Below are 16,848 nucleotides of genomic sequence, written 5' to 3'. Positions count from 1 at the left end.
ACAATGTGGATTTTATACTAAGCTGTTACATCAGACTCTCTCAGAGCAGGTACAATGTAGATTTAATACGACACTGTCCCATTGGACTCTCTTAGGGCAGGTACAATGTGGATTTTATACGACACTGTCCCATCAGACTCTCTCAGGGCAGGTACAATGTGGATTTTATACTAAACTGTCACATCAGACTCTCTGAGGGCAGGTACAATGTGGATTTTAAACTAAACTGTGACATCAGACTCTCTCAGGGCAGGTACAATGTGGATTTTATACGGCATTGTCCCATGAGACACTCTCAGGGCAGGTACAATGTGGATTTTATACTAAACTGTCACATCAGACTCTGTCAGGACAGGTTCAATGTGGATTTTATACGACACTGTCACATCAGACTCACTCAGGGCAGGCACAATGTGGATTTTATACGACACTGTCACATCAGACTCTCTCAGGGCAGGTATAATGTCGATTTTATACTAAACTGTCACATCAGACTCTCTCAGGGCAGGTACAATGTGGATTTTATACTAAACTGTCACATCAGACTCTCTCAGAGCAGGTAGAATGTGGAATTTATACGACACTGTCCCATCAGACACTCTCAGAGCAGGTACAATGTGGATTTTATGCAACACTGTCCCATTGGACTCTCTCAGGGAGATACAATCTGGATTTTATACGACACTGTCACATCAGACTCTCTCAGGGCAGGTACAATGTCGATTTTATACTAAACTGTCACATCAGACTCTCTCAGGGCATGTACAATGTGGATTTTATTCGACACTGTCCCATCAGACTCTCTCAGAGCAGGTACAATGTGGATTTTATACGACACTGTCCCATTGGACTCTCTCAGGGCAGGTACAATGTGGATTTTATACTAAACTGTCACATCAGACTCTCTCAGAGCAGGTACAATGTGGATTTTATACGACACTGTCACATGAGACTCTCTCAGAGCAGGTACAATGTGGATTTTACACGACACTGTCCCATCAGACTCTCTCAGGGCAGGTACAATGTGGATTTTATACTAAACTGTCCCATCAGACTCTCTGAGGGCAGGTACAATGTGGATTTTATACGACACTGTCCCATTGCACTCTCTCAGGGCAGGTACAATGTGGATTTTATACTAAACTGTCACATGAGACACTCTCAGAGCAGGTACAATGTGGATTTTACACGACACTGTCCCATCAGACTCTCTCAGGACAGGTACAATGTGGATTTTATACTAAACTGTCACATCAGACTCTCTCAGGGCAGGTACAATGTGGATTTTATACGACACTGTCCCATCAGACTCTCTCAGAACAGGTACAATGTGGATTTTATACGACACTGTCCCATCGGACTCTCTCAGGGCAGGTATAATGTCGATTTTATACGACACTGTCACATCAGACTCTCTCAGGGCAGGTACAATGTGGATTTTATACGGCACTGTCACATCAGACTATCTCAGAGCAGGTACAATATGGATTGTACACGACACTGTCCCATTGGACTCTCTCAGGGCAGGTATAATGTCGATTTTATACGACACTGTCACATCAGACTCTCTCAGGGCAGGTGCAAAGTGTATTTTATACTAAACTGTCACATCAGACTCTCTCAGAGCAGGTACAATGTGGAATTTATACGACACTGTCCCATCAGACACTCTCAGAGCAGGTACAATGTCGATTTTATGCAATACTGTCCCATTGGACTCTCTCAGGGAGATACAATGTGGATTTTATACGACACTGTCACATCAGACTCTCTGAGGGCATGTACAATGTGGATTTTATTCGACACTGTCCCATCAGACTCTCTCAGAGCAGGTACAATGTGGATTTTATATGACACTGTCACATCAGACTCTCTCAGGGCAGGTACAATGTGGATTTTATACGACACTATCCCATTGGACTCTCTCAGGGCAGGTACAATGTGGATTTTATACTAAACTGTCAGATCAGACTCTCTCAGAGCAGGTACAATATGGATTTTATACTAAACTGTCACATCAGACTCCCTCAGGACAGGTACAATGTGGATTTTATACGACACTGTCACATCAGACTCTCTCAGGGCAGGTATAATGTGGAATTTATATGACAGTGTCAGATCAGACTCTCTCAGGGCAGGTACAATGTGGATTTTATACTAAACTGTCACATCAGACTCTCTCAGGGCAGGTACAATGTGGATTTTATACGACACTGTCACATCAGACTCTCTCAGGGCAGGTACAATGTGGATTTTATACTAAACTGTCCCGTCAGACTCTTTCAGAGCAGGTACAATGTGGATTTTATATGACACTGTCCCATCAGACTCTCTCAGGGCAGGAACAATGTGGATTTTATACGACAATGTCACATCAGACTCTCTCAGAGCAGGTACAATGTGGATTTTATACTAAGCTGTCACATCAGACTCTCTCAGAGCAGGTACAATGTAGATTTAATACGACACTGTCCCATTGGACTCTCTCAGGGCAGGTACAATGTGGATTTTATACGACACTGTCCCATCAGACTCTCTCAGGGCAGGTACAATGTGGATTTTATACGACACTGTCCCATCAGACTCACTCAGGGCAGGCACAATGTGGATTTTATACGACACTGTCACATCAGACTCTCTCAGGGCAGGTACAATGTGGATTTTATACTAAACTGTCACATCAGACTCTCTCAGCGCAGGAACAATGTGGATTTTACACGACACTGTCCCATTGGACTCACTCAGGGCAGGTACAATGTGGATTTTATGCGCCACTGTCACATCAGACTCTCTCAGAGCAGGTACAATATGGATTTTATACGACACTGTCCCATTGGACTCTCTCAGGGCAGGTATAATGTCGATTTTATACTAAACTGTCACATCAGACTCTCTCAGAGCAGGTACAATGTGGATTTTATACTAAGCTGTCACATCAGACTCTCTCAGAGCAGGTACAATGTAGATTTAATACGACACTGTCCCATTGGACTCTCTCAGGGCAGGTACAATGTGGATTTTATACGACACTGTCCCATCAGACTCTCTCAGGGCAGGTACAATGTGGATTTTATACTAAACTGTCACATCAGACTCTCTGAGGGCAGGTACAATGTGGATTTTATACTAAACTGTGACATCAGACTCTCTCAGGTCAGGTACAATGTGGATTTTATACGACACTGTCCCATCAGACTCTCTCAGAACAGGTACAATGTGGATTTTATACGACACTGTCACATCAGACTCTCTCAGGGCAGGTACGATGTAGATTTTATACGACACTGTCACATCAGACTCTCTCAGAGCAGGTACAATGTGGATTTTACACGACACTGTCCCATCAGACTCTCTCAGGGCAGGTACAATGTGGATTTTATACGACACTTTCCCATCAGACTCTCTCAGAGCAGGTACAATGCGGATTTTATACGACACGGTCACATCAGACACTCTCAGGGCAGGTACAATGTGGATTTTATTCGACACTGTCCCATCAGAGTCTCTCAGAGCAGGTACAATGTGGATTTTATACGACACTGTCCCATTGGACTCTCTCAGGGCAGGTACAATGTGGATTTTATACGACACTGTCCCATCAGACTCTCTCAGGGCAGGTACAATGTGGATTTTATACGACACTGTCCCATCAGACTCTCTCAGGGCAGGTACAATGTGGATTTTATACGACACTGTCCCATTGGACTCTCTCAGGGCAGGTACAATGTGGATTTTATACGACACTGTCACATCAGACTCTCTCAGGGCAGCTACAATGTGGATTTCATACAACACTGTCCCATCAGACTCTCTCAGGGCAGGTACAATGTGGATTTTATACGACACTGTCCCATTGGACTCTCTCAGGGCAGGTACAATGTGGATTTTATACTAAACTGTCACATCAGACACTCTCAGGGCAGGTACAATGCGGATTTTATACTAAACTGTCCCATCAAACTCTCTCAGAGCAGGTAGAATGTGGAATTTATACGACACTGTCCCATCAGACACTCTCAGAGCAGGTACAATGTGGATTTTATGCAACACTGTCCCATTGGACTCTCTCAGGGAGATACAATCTGGATTTTATACGACACTGTCACATCAGACTCTCTCAGGGCAGGTACAATGTCAATTTTATACTAAACTGTCACATCAGACTCTCTCAGGGCATGTACAATGTGGATTTTATTCGACACTGTCCCATCAGACTCTCTCAGGGCTGGTACAATGTGGATTTTATACGACATTGTCCCATTGGACTCTCTCAGGGCAGGAACAATGTGGATTTTGTACGACACTGTCACATCAGACTCTCTCAGGGCACGTACAATGTGGATTATATACTAAACTGTCACATCAGACTCTCTCAGAGCAGGTACAATGTGGATTTTATACGACACTGTCCAATCAGACTCTCTCAGGGCAGGTACAATGTGGATTTTATACGACACTGTCCCATGAGACACTCTCAGAGCAGGTACAATGTGGATTTTACACGACACTGTCCCATCAGACTCTCTCAGGGCAGGTAAAATGTGGATTTTATACTAAACTGTCCCATCAGACTCTCTCAGGGGAGGTACAATGTGGATTTTATACGACACTGTCACATCAGACTCTCTCAGGGCAGGTACAATGTGGATTTTATACGGCATTGTCCCATGAGACACTCTCAGGGCAGGTACAATGTGGATTTTATACTAAACTGTCACATCAGACTCTGTCAGGACAGGTTCAATGTGGATTTTATACGACACTGTCACATCAGACTCACTCAGGGCAGGCACAATGTGGATTTTATACGACACTGTCACATCAGACTCTCTCAGGGCAGGTACAATGTGGAATTTATACTAAACTGTCACATCAGACTCTCTCAGCGCAGGTACAATGTGGATTTTACACGACACTGTCCCATTGGACTCACTCAGGGCAGGTACAATGTGGATTTTATACGACACTGTCACATCAGACTCTCTCAGAGCAGGTACAATATGGATTTTATACGACACTGTCCCATTGGACTCTCTCAGGGCAGGTATAATGTCGATTTTATACTAAACTGTCACATCAGACTCTCTCAGGGCAGGTACAATGTGGATTTTATACTAAACTGTCACATCAGACTCTCTCAGAGCAGGTAGAATGTGGAATTTATACGACACTGTCCCATCAGACACTCTCAGAGCAGGTACAATGTGGATTTTATGCAACACTGTCCCATTGGACTCTCTCAGGGAGATAAAATCTGGATTTTATACGACACTGTCACATCAGACTCTCTCAGGGCAGGTACAATGTCGATTTTATACTAAACTGTCACATCAGACTCTCTCAGGGCATGTACAATGTGGATTTTATTCGACACTGTCCCATCAGACTCTCTCAGAGCAGGTACAATGTGGATTTTATACGACACTGTCCCATTGGACTCTCTCAGGGCAGGTACAATGTGGATTTTATACTAAACTGTCACATCAGACTCTCTCAGAGCAGGTACAATGTGGATTTTATACGACACTGTCACATGAGACTCTCTCAGAGCAGGTACAATGTGGATTTTACACGACACTGTCCCATCAGACTCTCTCAGGGCAGGTACAATGTGGATCTTATACTAAACTGTCCCATCAGACTCTCTGAGGGCAGGTACAATGTGGATTTTATACGACACTGTCCCATTGCACTCTCTCAGGGCAGGTACAATGTGGATTTTATACTAAACTGTCACATGAGACACTCTCAGAGCAGGTACAATGTGGATTTTACACGACACTGTCCCATCAGACTCTCTCAGGACAGGTACAATGTGGATTTTATACTAAACTGTCACATCAGACTCTCTCAGGGCAGGTACAATGTGGATTTTATACGACACTGTCCCATCAGACTCTCTCAGAACAGGTACAATGTGGATTTTATACGACACTGTCCCATCGGACTCTCTCAGGGCAGGTATAATGTCGATTTTATACGACACTGTCACATCAGACTCTCTCAGGGCAGGTACAATGTGGATTTTATACGGCACTGTCACATCAGACTATCTCAGAGCAGGTACAATATGGATTGTACACGACACTGTCCCATTGGACTCTCTCAGGGCAGGTATAATGTCGATTTTATACGACACTGTCACATCAGACTCTCTCAGGGCAGGTGCAAAGTGGATTTTATACTAAACTGTCACATCAGACTCTCTCAGAGCAGGTACAATGTGGAATTTATACGACACTGTCCCATCAGACACTCTCAGAGCAGGTACAATGTCGATTTTATGCAATACTGTCCCATTGGACTCTCTCAGGGAGATACAATGTGGATTTTATACGACACTGTCACATCAGACTCTCTGAGGGCATGTACAATGTGGATTTTATTCGACACTGTCCCATCAGACTCTCTCAGAGCAGGTACAATGTGAATTTTATACGACACTGTCACATCAGACTCTCTCAGGGCAGGTACAATGTGGATTTTATACGACACTATCCCATTGGACTCTCTCAGGGCAGGTACAATGTGGATTTTATACTAAACTGTCAGATCAGACTCTCTCAGAGCAGGTACAATATGGATTTTATACTAAACTGTCACATCAGACTCCCTCAGGACAGGTACAATGTGGATTTTATACGACACTGTCAGATCAGACTCTCTCAGGGCAGGTACAATGTGGAATTTATATGACAGTGTCAGATCAGACTCTCTCAGGGCAGGTACAATGTGGATTTTATACTAAACTGTCACATCAGACTCTCTCAGGGCAGGTACAATGTGGATTTTATACGACACTGTCACATCAGACTCTCTCAGGGCAGGTACAATGTGGATTTTATACTAAACTGTCCCGTCAGACTCTTTCAGAGCAGGTACAATGTGGATTTTATATGACACTGTCCCATCAGACTCTCTCAGGGCAGGAACAATGTGGATTTTATACGACAATGTCACATCAGACTCTCTCAGAGCAGGTACAATGTGGATTTTATACTAAGCTGTCACATCAGACTCTCTCAGAGCAGGTACAATGTAGATTTAATACGACACTGTCCCATTGGACTCTCTCAGGGCAGGTACAATGTGGATTTTATACGACACTGTCCCATCAGACTCTCTCAGGGCAGGTACAATGTGGATTTTATACTAAACTGTCACATCAGACTCTCTGAGGGCAGGTACAATGTGGATTTTATACTAAACTGTGACATCAGACTCTCTCAGGGCAGGTACAATGTGGATTTTATACGGCATTGTCCCATGAGACACTCTCAGGGCAGGTACAATGTGGATTTTATACTAAACTGTCACATCAGACTCTGTCAGGACAGGTTCAATGTGGATTTTATACGACACTGTCACATCAGACTCACTCAGGGCAGGCACAATGTGGATTTTATACGACACTGTCACATCAGACTCTCTCAGGGCAGGTACAATGTGGAATTTATACTAAACTGTCACATCAGACTCTCTCAGCGCAGGTACAATGTGGATTTTACACGACACTGTCCCATTGGACTCACTCAGGGCAGGTACAATGTGGATTTTATACGACACTGTCACATCAGACTCTCTCAGAGCAGGAACAATATGGATTTTATACGACACTGTCCCATTGGACTCTCTCAGGGCAGGTATAATGTCGATTTTATACTAAACTGTCACATCAGACTCTCTCAGGGCAGGTACAATGTGGATTTTATACTAAACTGTCACATCAGACTCTCTCAGAGCAGGTAGAATGTGGAATTTATACGACACTGTCCCATCAGACACTCTCAGAGCAGGTACAATGTGGATTTTATGCAACACTGTCCCATTGGACTCTCTCAGGGAGATACAATCTGGATTTTATACGACACTGTCACATCAGACTCTCTCAGGGCAGGTACAATGTCGATTTTATACTAAACTGTCACATCAGACTCTCTCAGGGCATGTACAATGTGGATTTTATTCGACACTGTCCCATCAGACTCTCTCAGAGCAGGTACAATGTGGATTTTATACGACACTGTCCCATTGGACTCTCTCAGGGCAGGTACAATGTGGATTTTATACTAAACTGTCACATCAGACTCTCTCAGAGCAGGTACAATGTGGATTTTATACGACACTGTCACATGAGACTCTCTCAGAGCAGGTACAATGTGGATTTTACACGACACTGTCCCATCAGACTCTCTCAGGGCAGGTACAATGTGGATTTTATACTAAACTGTCCCATCAGACTCTCTGAGGGCAGGTACAATGTGGATTTTATACGACACTGTCCCATTGCACTCTCTCAGGGCAGGTACAATGTGGATTTTATACTAAACTGTCACATGAGACACTCTCAGAGCAGGTACAATGTGGATTTTACACGACACTGTCCCATCAGACTCTCTCAGGACAGGTACAATGTGGATTTTATACTAAACTGTCACATCAGACTCTCTCAGGGCAGGTACAATGTGGATTTTATACGACACTGTCCCATCAGACTCTCTCAGAACAGGTACAATGTGGATTTTATACGACACTGTCCCATCGGACTCTCTCAGGGCAGGTATAATGTCGATTTTATACGACACTGTCACATCAGACTCTCTCAGGGCAGGTACAATGTGGATTTTATACGGCACTGTCACATCAGACTATCTCAGAGCAGGTACAATATGGATTGTACACGACACTGTCCCATTGGACTCTCTCAGGGCAGGTATAATGTCGATTTTATACGACACTGTCACATCAGACACTCTCAGAGCAGGTACAATGTGGATTTTATACGACACTGTCACATCAGACTCTCTCAGGGCAGGTACAATGTGGATTTTATACTAAACTGTCCCGTCAGACTCTTTCAGAGCAGGTACAATGTGGATTTTATATGACACTGTCCCATCAGACTCTCTCAGGGCAGGAACAATGTGGATTTTATACGACAATGTCACATCAGACTCTCTCAGAGCAGGTACAATGTGGATTTTATACTAAGCTGTTACATCAGACTCTCTCAGAGCAGGTACAATGTAGATTTAATACGACACTGTCCCATTGGACTCTCTTAGGGCAGGTACAATGTGGATTTTATACGACACTGTCCCATCAGACTCTCTCAGGGCAGGTACAATGTGGATTTTATACTAAACTGTCACATCAGACTCTCTGAGGGCAGGTACAATGTGGATTTTAAACTAAACTGTGACATCAGACTCTCTCAGGGCAGGTACAATGTGGATTTTATACGGCATTGTCCCATGAGACACTCTCAGGGCAGGTACAATGTGGATTTTATACTAAACTGTCACATCAGACTCTGTCAGGACAGGTTCAATGTGGATTTTATACGACACTGTCACATCAGACTCACTCAGGGCAGGCACAATGTGGATTTTATACGACACTGTCACATCAGACTCTCTCAGGGCAGGTATAATGTCGATTTTATACTAAACTGTCACATCAGACTCTCTCAGGGCAGGTACAATGTGGATTTTATACTAAACTGTCACATCAGACTCTCTCAGAGCAGGTAGAATGTGGAATTTATACGACACTGTCCCATCAGACACTCTCAGAGCAGGTACAATGTGGATTTTATGCAACACTGTCCCATTGGACTCTCTCAGGGAGATACAATCTGGATTTTATACGACACTGTCACATCAGACTCTCTCAGGGCAGGTACAATGTCGATTTTATACTAAACTGTCACATCAGACTCTCTCAGGGCATGTACAATGTGGATTTTATTCGACACTGTCCCATCAGACTCTCTCAGAGCAGGTACAATGTGGATTTTATACGACACTGTCCCATTGGACTCTCTCAGGGCAGGTACAATGTGGATTTTATACTAAACTGTCACATCAGACTCTCTCAGAGCAGGTACAATGTGGATTTTATACGACACTGTCACATGAGACTCTCTCAGAGCAGGTACAATGTGGATTTTACACGACACTGTCCCATCAGACTCTCTCAGGGCAGGTACAATGTGGATTTTATACTAAACTGTCCCATCAGACTCTCTGAGGGCAGGTACAATGTGGATTTTATACGACACTGTCCCATTGCACTCTCTCAGGGCAGGTACAATGTGGATTTTATACTAAACTGTCACATGAGACACTCTCAGAGCAGGTACAATGTGGATTTTACACGACACTGTCCCATCAGACTCTCTCAGGACAGGTACAATGTGGATTTTATACTAAACTGTCACATCAGACTCTCTCAGGGCAGGTACAATGTGGATTTTATACGACACTGTCCCATCAGACTCTCTCAGAACAGGTACAATGTGGATTTTATACGACACTGTCCCATCGGACTCTCTCAGGGCAGGTATAATGTCGATTTTATACGACACTGTCACATCAGACTCTCTCAGGGCAGGTACAATGTGGATTTTATACGGCACTGTCACATCAGACTATCTCAGAGCAGGTACAATATGGATTGTACACGACACTGTCCCATTGGACTCTCTCAGGGCAGGTATAATGTCGATTTTATACGACACTGTCACATCAGACTCTCTCAGGGCAGGTGCAAAGTGTATTTTATACTAAACTGTCACATCAGACTCTCTCAGAGCAGGTACAATGTGGAATTTATACGACACTGTCCCATCAGACACTCTCAGAGCAGGTACAATGTCGATTTTATGCAATACTGTCCCATTGGACTCTCTCAGGGAGATACAATGTGGATTTTATACGACACTGTCACATCAGACTCTCTGAGGGCATGTACAATGTGGATTTTATTCGACACTGTCCCATCAGACTCTCTCAGAGCAGGTACAATGTGGATTTTATACGACACTGTCACATCAGACTCTCTCAGGGCAGGTACAATGTGGATTTTATACGACACTATCCCATTGGACTCTCTCAGGGCAGGTACAATGTGGATTTTATACTAAACTGTCAGATCAGACTCTCTCAGAGCAGGTACAATATGGATTTTATACTAAACTGTCACATCAGACTCCCTCAGGACAGGTACAATGTGGATTTTATACGACACTGTCACATCAGACTCTCTCAGGGCAGGTATAATGTGGAATTTATATGACAGTGTCAGATCAGACTCTCTCAGGGCAGGTACAATGTGGATTTTATACTAAACTGTCACATCAGACTCTCTCAGGGCAGGTACAATGTGGATTTTATACGACACTGTCACATCAGACTCTCTCAGGGCAGGTACAATGTGAATTTTATACTAAACTGTCCCGTCAGACTCTTTCAGAGCAGGTACAATGTGGATTTTATATGACACTGTCCCATCAGACTCTCTCAGGGCAGGAACAATGTGGATTTTATACGACAATGTCACATCAGACTCTCTCAGAGCAGGTACAATGTGGATTTTATACTAAGCTGTCACATCAGACTCTCTCAGAGCAGGTACAATGTAGATTTAATACGACACTGTCCCATTGGACTCTCTCAGGGCAGGTACAATGTGGATTTTATACGACACTGTCCCATCAGACTCTCTCAGGGCAGGTACAATGTGGATTTTATACGACACTGTCCCATCAGACTCACTCAGGGCAGGCACAATGTGGATTTTATACGACACTGTCACATCAGACTCTCTCAGGGCAGGTACAATGTGGATTTTATACTAAACTGTCACATCAGACTCTCTCAGCGCAGGAACAATGTGGATTTTACACGACACTGTCCCATTGGACTCACTCAGGGCAGGTACAATGTGGATTTTATGCGCCACTGTCACATCAGACTCTCTCAGAGCAGGTACAATATGGATTTTATACGACACTGTCCCATTGGACTCTCTCAGGGCAGGTATAATGTCGATTTTATACTAAACTGTCACATCAGACTCTCTCAGAGCAGGTACAATGTGGATTTTATACTAAGCTGTCACATCAGACTCTCTCAGAGCAGGTACAATGTAGATTTAATACGACACTGTCCCATTGGACTCTCTCAGGGCAGGTACAATGTGGATTTTATACGACACTGTCCCATCAGACTCTCTCAGGGCAGGTACAATGTGGATTTTATACTAAACTGTCACATCAGACTCTCTGAGGGCAGGTACAATGTGGATTTTATACTAAACTGTGACATCAGACTCTCTCAGGTCAGGTACAATGTGGATTTTATACGACACTGTCCCATCAGACTCTCTCAGAACAGGTACAATGTGGATTTTATACGACACTGTCACATCAGACTCTCTCAGGGCAGGTACGATGTAGATTTTATACGACACTGTCACATCAGACTCTCTCAGAGCAGGTACAATGTGGATTTTACACGACACTGTCCCATCAGACTCTCTCAGGGCAGGTACAATGTGGATTTTATACGACACTTTCCCATCAGACTCTCTCAGAGCAGGTACAATGCGGATTTTATACGACACGGTCACATCAGACACTCTCAGGGCAGGTACAATGTGGATTTTATTCGACACTGTCCCATCAGAGTCTCTCAGAGCAGGTACAATGTGGATTTTATACGACACTGTCCCATTGGACTCTCTCAGGGCAGGTACAATGTGGATTTTATACGACACTGTCCCATCAGACTCTCTCAGGGCAGGTACAATGTGGATTTTATACGACACTGTCCCATCAGACTCTCTCAGGGCAGGTACAATGTGGATTTTATACGACACTGTCCCATTGGACTCTCTCAGGGCAGGTACAATGTGGATTTTATACGACACTGTCACATCAGACTCTCTCAGGGCAGCTACAATGTGGATTTCATACAACACTGTCCCATCAGACTCTCTCAGGGCAGGTACAATGTGGATTTTATACGACACTGTCCCATTGGACTCTCTCAGGGCAGGTACAATGTGGATTTTATACTAAACTGTCACATCAGACACTCTCAGGGCAGGTACAATGCGGATTTTATACTAAACTGTCCCATCAAACTCTCTCAGAGCAGGTAGAATGTGGAATTTATACGACACTGTCCCATCAGACACTCTCAGAGCAGGTACAATGTGGATTTTATGCAACACTGTCCCATTGGACTCTCTCAGGGAGATACAATCTGGATTTTATACGACACTGTCACATCAGACTCTCTCAGGGCAGGTACAATGTCAATTTTATACTAAACTGTCACATCAGACTCTCTCAGGGCATGTACAATGTGGATTTTATTCGACACTGTCCCATCAGACTCTCTCAGGGCTGGTACAATGTGGATTTTATACGACATTGTCCCATTGGACTCTCTCAGGGCAGGAACAATGTGGATTTTGTACGACACTGTCACATCAGACTCTCTCAGGGCACGTACAATGTGGATTATATACTAAACTGTCACATCAGACTCTCTCAGAGCAGGTACAATGTGGATTTTATACGACACTGTCCAATCAGACTCTCTCAGGGCAGGTACAATGTGGATTTTATACGACACTGTCCCATGAGACACTCTCAGAGCAGGTACAATGTGGATTTTACACGACACTGTCCCATCAGACTCTCTCAGGGCAGGTAAAATGTGGATTTTATACTAAACTGTCCCATCAGACTCTCTCAGGGGAGGTACAATGTGGATTTTATACGACACTGTCACATCAGACTCTCTCAGGGCAGGTACAATGTGGATTTTATACGGCATTGTCCCATGAGACACTCTCAGGGCAGGTACAATGTGGATTTTATACTAAACTGTCACATCAGACTCTGTCAGGACAGGTTCAATGTGGATTTTATACGACACTGTCACATCAGACTCACTCAGGGCAGGCACAATGTGGATTTTATACGACACTGTCACATCAGACTCTCTCAGGGCAGGTACAATGTGGAATTTATACTAAACTGTCACATCAGACTCTCTCAGCGCAGGTACAATGTGGATTTTACACGACACTGTCCCATTGGACTCACTCAGGGCAGGTACAATGTGGATTTTATACGACACTGTCACATCAGACTCTCTCAGAGCAGGTACAATATGGATTTTATACGACACTGTCCCATTGGACTCTCTCAGGGCAGGTATAATGTCGATTTTATACTAAACTGTCACATCAGACTCTCTCAGGGCAGGTACAATGTGGATTTTATACTAAACTGTCACATCAGACTCTCTCAGAGCAGGTAGAATGTGGAATTTATACGACACTGTCTCATCAGACACTCTCAGAGCAGGTACAATGTGGATTTTATGCAACACTGTCCCATTGGACTCTCTCAGGGAGATACAATCTGGATTTTATACGACACTGTCACATCAGACTCTCTCAGGGCAGGTACAATGTCGATTTTATACTAAACTGTCACATCAGACTCTCTCAGGGCATGTACAATGTGGATTTTATTCGACACTGTCCCATCAGACTCTCTCAGAGCAGGTACAATGTGGATTTTATACGACACTGTCCCATTGGACTCTCTCAGGGCAGGTACAATGTGGATTTTATACTAAACTGTCACATCAGACTCTCTCAGAGCAGGTACAATGTGGATTTTATACGACACTGTCACATGAGACTCTCTCAGAGCAGGTACAATGTGGATTTTACACGACACTGTCCCATCAGACTCTCTCAGGGCAGGTACAATGTGGATCTTATACTAAACTGTCCCATCAGACTCTCTGAGGGCAGGTACAATGTGGATTTTATACGACACTGTCCCATTGCACTCTCTCAGGGCAGGTACAATGTGGATTTTATACTAAACTGTCACATGAGACACTCTCAGAGCAGGTACAATGTGGATTTTACACGACACTGTCCCATCAGACTCTCTCAGGACAGGTACAATGTGGATTTTATACTAAACTGTCACATCAGACTCTCTCAGGGCAGGTACAATGTGGATTTTATACGACACTGTCCCATCAGACTCTCTCAGAACAGGTACAATGTGGATTTTATACGACACTGTCCCATCGGACTCTCTCAGGGCAGGTATAATGTCGATTTTATACGACACTGTCACATCAGACTCTCTCAGGGCAGGTACAATGTGGATTTTATACGGCACTGTCACATCAGACTATCTCAGAGCAGGTACAATATGGATTGTACACGACACTGTCCCATTGGACTCTCTCAGGGCAGGTATAATGTCGATTTTATACGACACTGTCACATCAGACTCTCTCAGGGCAGGTGCAAAGTGGATTTTATACTAAACTGTCACATCAGACTCTCTCAGAGCAGGTACAATGTGGAATTTATACGACACTGTCCCATCAGACACTCTCAGAGCAGGTACAATGTCGATTTTATGCAATACTGTCCCATTGGACTCTCTCAGGGAGATACAATGTGGATTTTATACGACACTGTCACATCAGACTCTCTGAGGGCATGTACAATGTGGATTTTATTCGACACTGTCCCATCAGACTCTCTCAGAGCAGGTACAATGTGGATTTTATACGACACTGTCACATCAGACTCTCTCAGGGCAGGTACAATGTGGATTTTATACGACACTATCCCATTGGACTCTCTCAGGGCAGGTACAATGTGGATTTTATACTAAACTGTCAGATCAGACTCTCTCAGAGCAGGTACAATATGGATTTTATACTAAACTGTCACATCAGACTCCCTCAGGACAGGTACAATGTGGATTTTATACGACACTGTCAGATCAGACTCTCTCAGGGCAGGTACAATGTGGAATTTATATGACAGTGTCAGATCAGACTCTCTCAGGGCAGGTACAATGTGGATTTTATACTAAACTGTCACATCAGACTCTCTCAGGGCAGGTACAATGTGGATTTTATACGACACTGTCACATCAGACTCTCTCAGGGCAGGTACAATGTGGATTTTATACTAAACTGTCCCGTCAGACTCTTTCAGAGCAGGTACAATGTGGATTTTATATGACACTGTCCCATCAGACTCTCTCAGGGCAGGAACAATGTGGATTTTATACGACAATGTCACATCAGACTCTCTCAGAGCAGGTACAATGTGGATTTTATACTAAGCTGTCACATCAGACTCTCTCAGAGCAGGTACAATGTAGATTTAATACGACACTGTCCCATTGGACTCTCTCAGGGCAGGTACAATGTGGATTTTATACGACACTGTCCCATCAGACTCTCTCAGGGCAGGTACAATGTGGATTTTATACTAAACTGTCACATCAGACTCTCTGAGGGCAGGTACAATGTGGATTTTATACTAAACTGTGACATCAGACTCTCTCAGGGCAGGTACAATGTGGATTTTATACGGCATTGTCCCATGAGACACTCTCAGGGCAGGTACAATGTGGATTTTATACTAAACTGTCACATCAGACTCTGTCAGGACAGGTTCAATGTGGATTTTATACGACACTGTCACATCAGACTCACTCAGGGCAGGCACAATGTGGATTTTATACGACACTGTCACATCAGACTCTCTCAGGGCAGGTACAATGTGGAATTTATACTAAACTGTCACATCAGACTCTCTCAGCGCAGGTACAATGTGGATTTTACACGACACTGTCCCATTGGACTCACTCAGGGCAGGTACAATGTGGATTTTATACGACACTGTCACATCAGACTCTCTCAGAGCAGGAACAATATGGATTTTATACGACACTGTCCCATTGGACTCTCTCAGGGCAGGTATAATGTCGATTTTATACTAAACTGTCACATCAGACTCTCTCAGGGCAGGTACAATGTGGATTTTATACTAAACTGTCACATCAGACTCTCTCAGAGCAGGTAGAATGTGGAATTTATACGACACTGTCCCATCAGACACTCTCAGAGCAGGTACAATGTGGATTTTATGCAACACTGTCCCATTGGACTCTCTCAGGGAGATACAATCTGGATTTTATACGACACTGTCACA

The 16,848-nt window shown here is 43.8% G+C and overlaps 1 protein-coding gene across 5 annotated transcripts in view; it reads right to left on the bottom strand.

Moving 5' to 3' along the window:
* The window catches only part of LOC140195243 (peptidyl-prolyl cis-trans isomerase FKBP5-like), a 474,319-nt gene that overhangs the window by 80,564 nt on the left and 376,907 nt on the right, over positions 1-16,848 (bottom strand). The gene's annotated exons all lie outside the window — the stretch shown is intronic.

The sequence above is a fragment of the Mobula birostris genome, chromosome 3, assembly GCF_030028105.1.
Source record: "Mobula birostris isolate sMobBir1 chromosome 3, sMobBir1.hap1, whole genome shotgun sequence".
Classification (NCBI taxonomy): domain Eukaryota; kingdom Metazoa; phylum Chordata; class Chondrichthyes; order Myliobatiformes; family Myliobatidae; genus Mobula; species Mobula birostris.
Note: the sequence above shows the minus strand (reverse complement) of the source record. Positions and strands in the feature narration are given on the sequence as shown.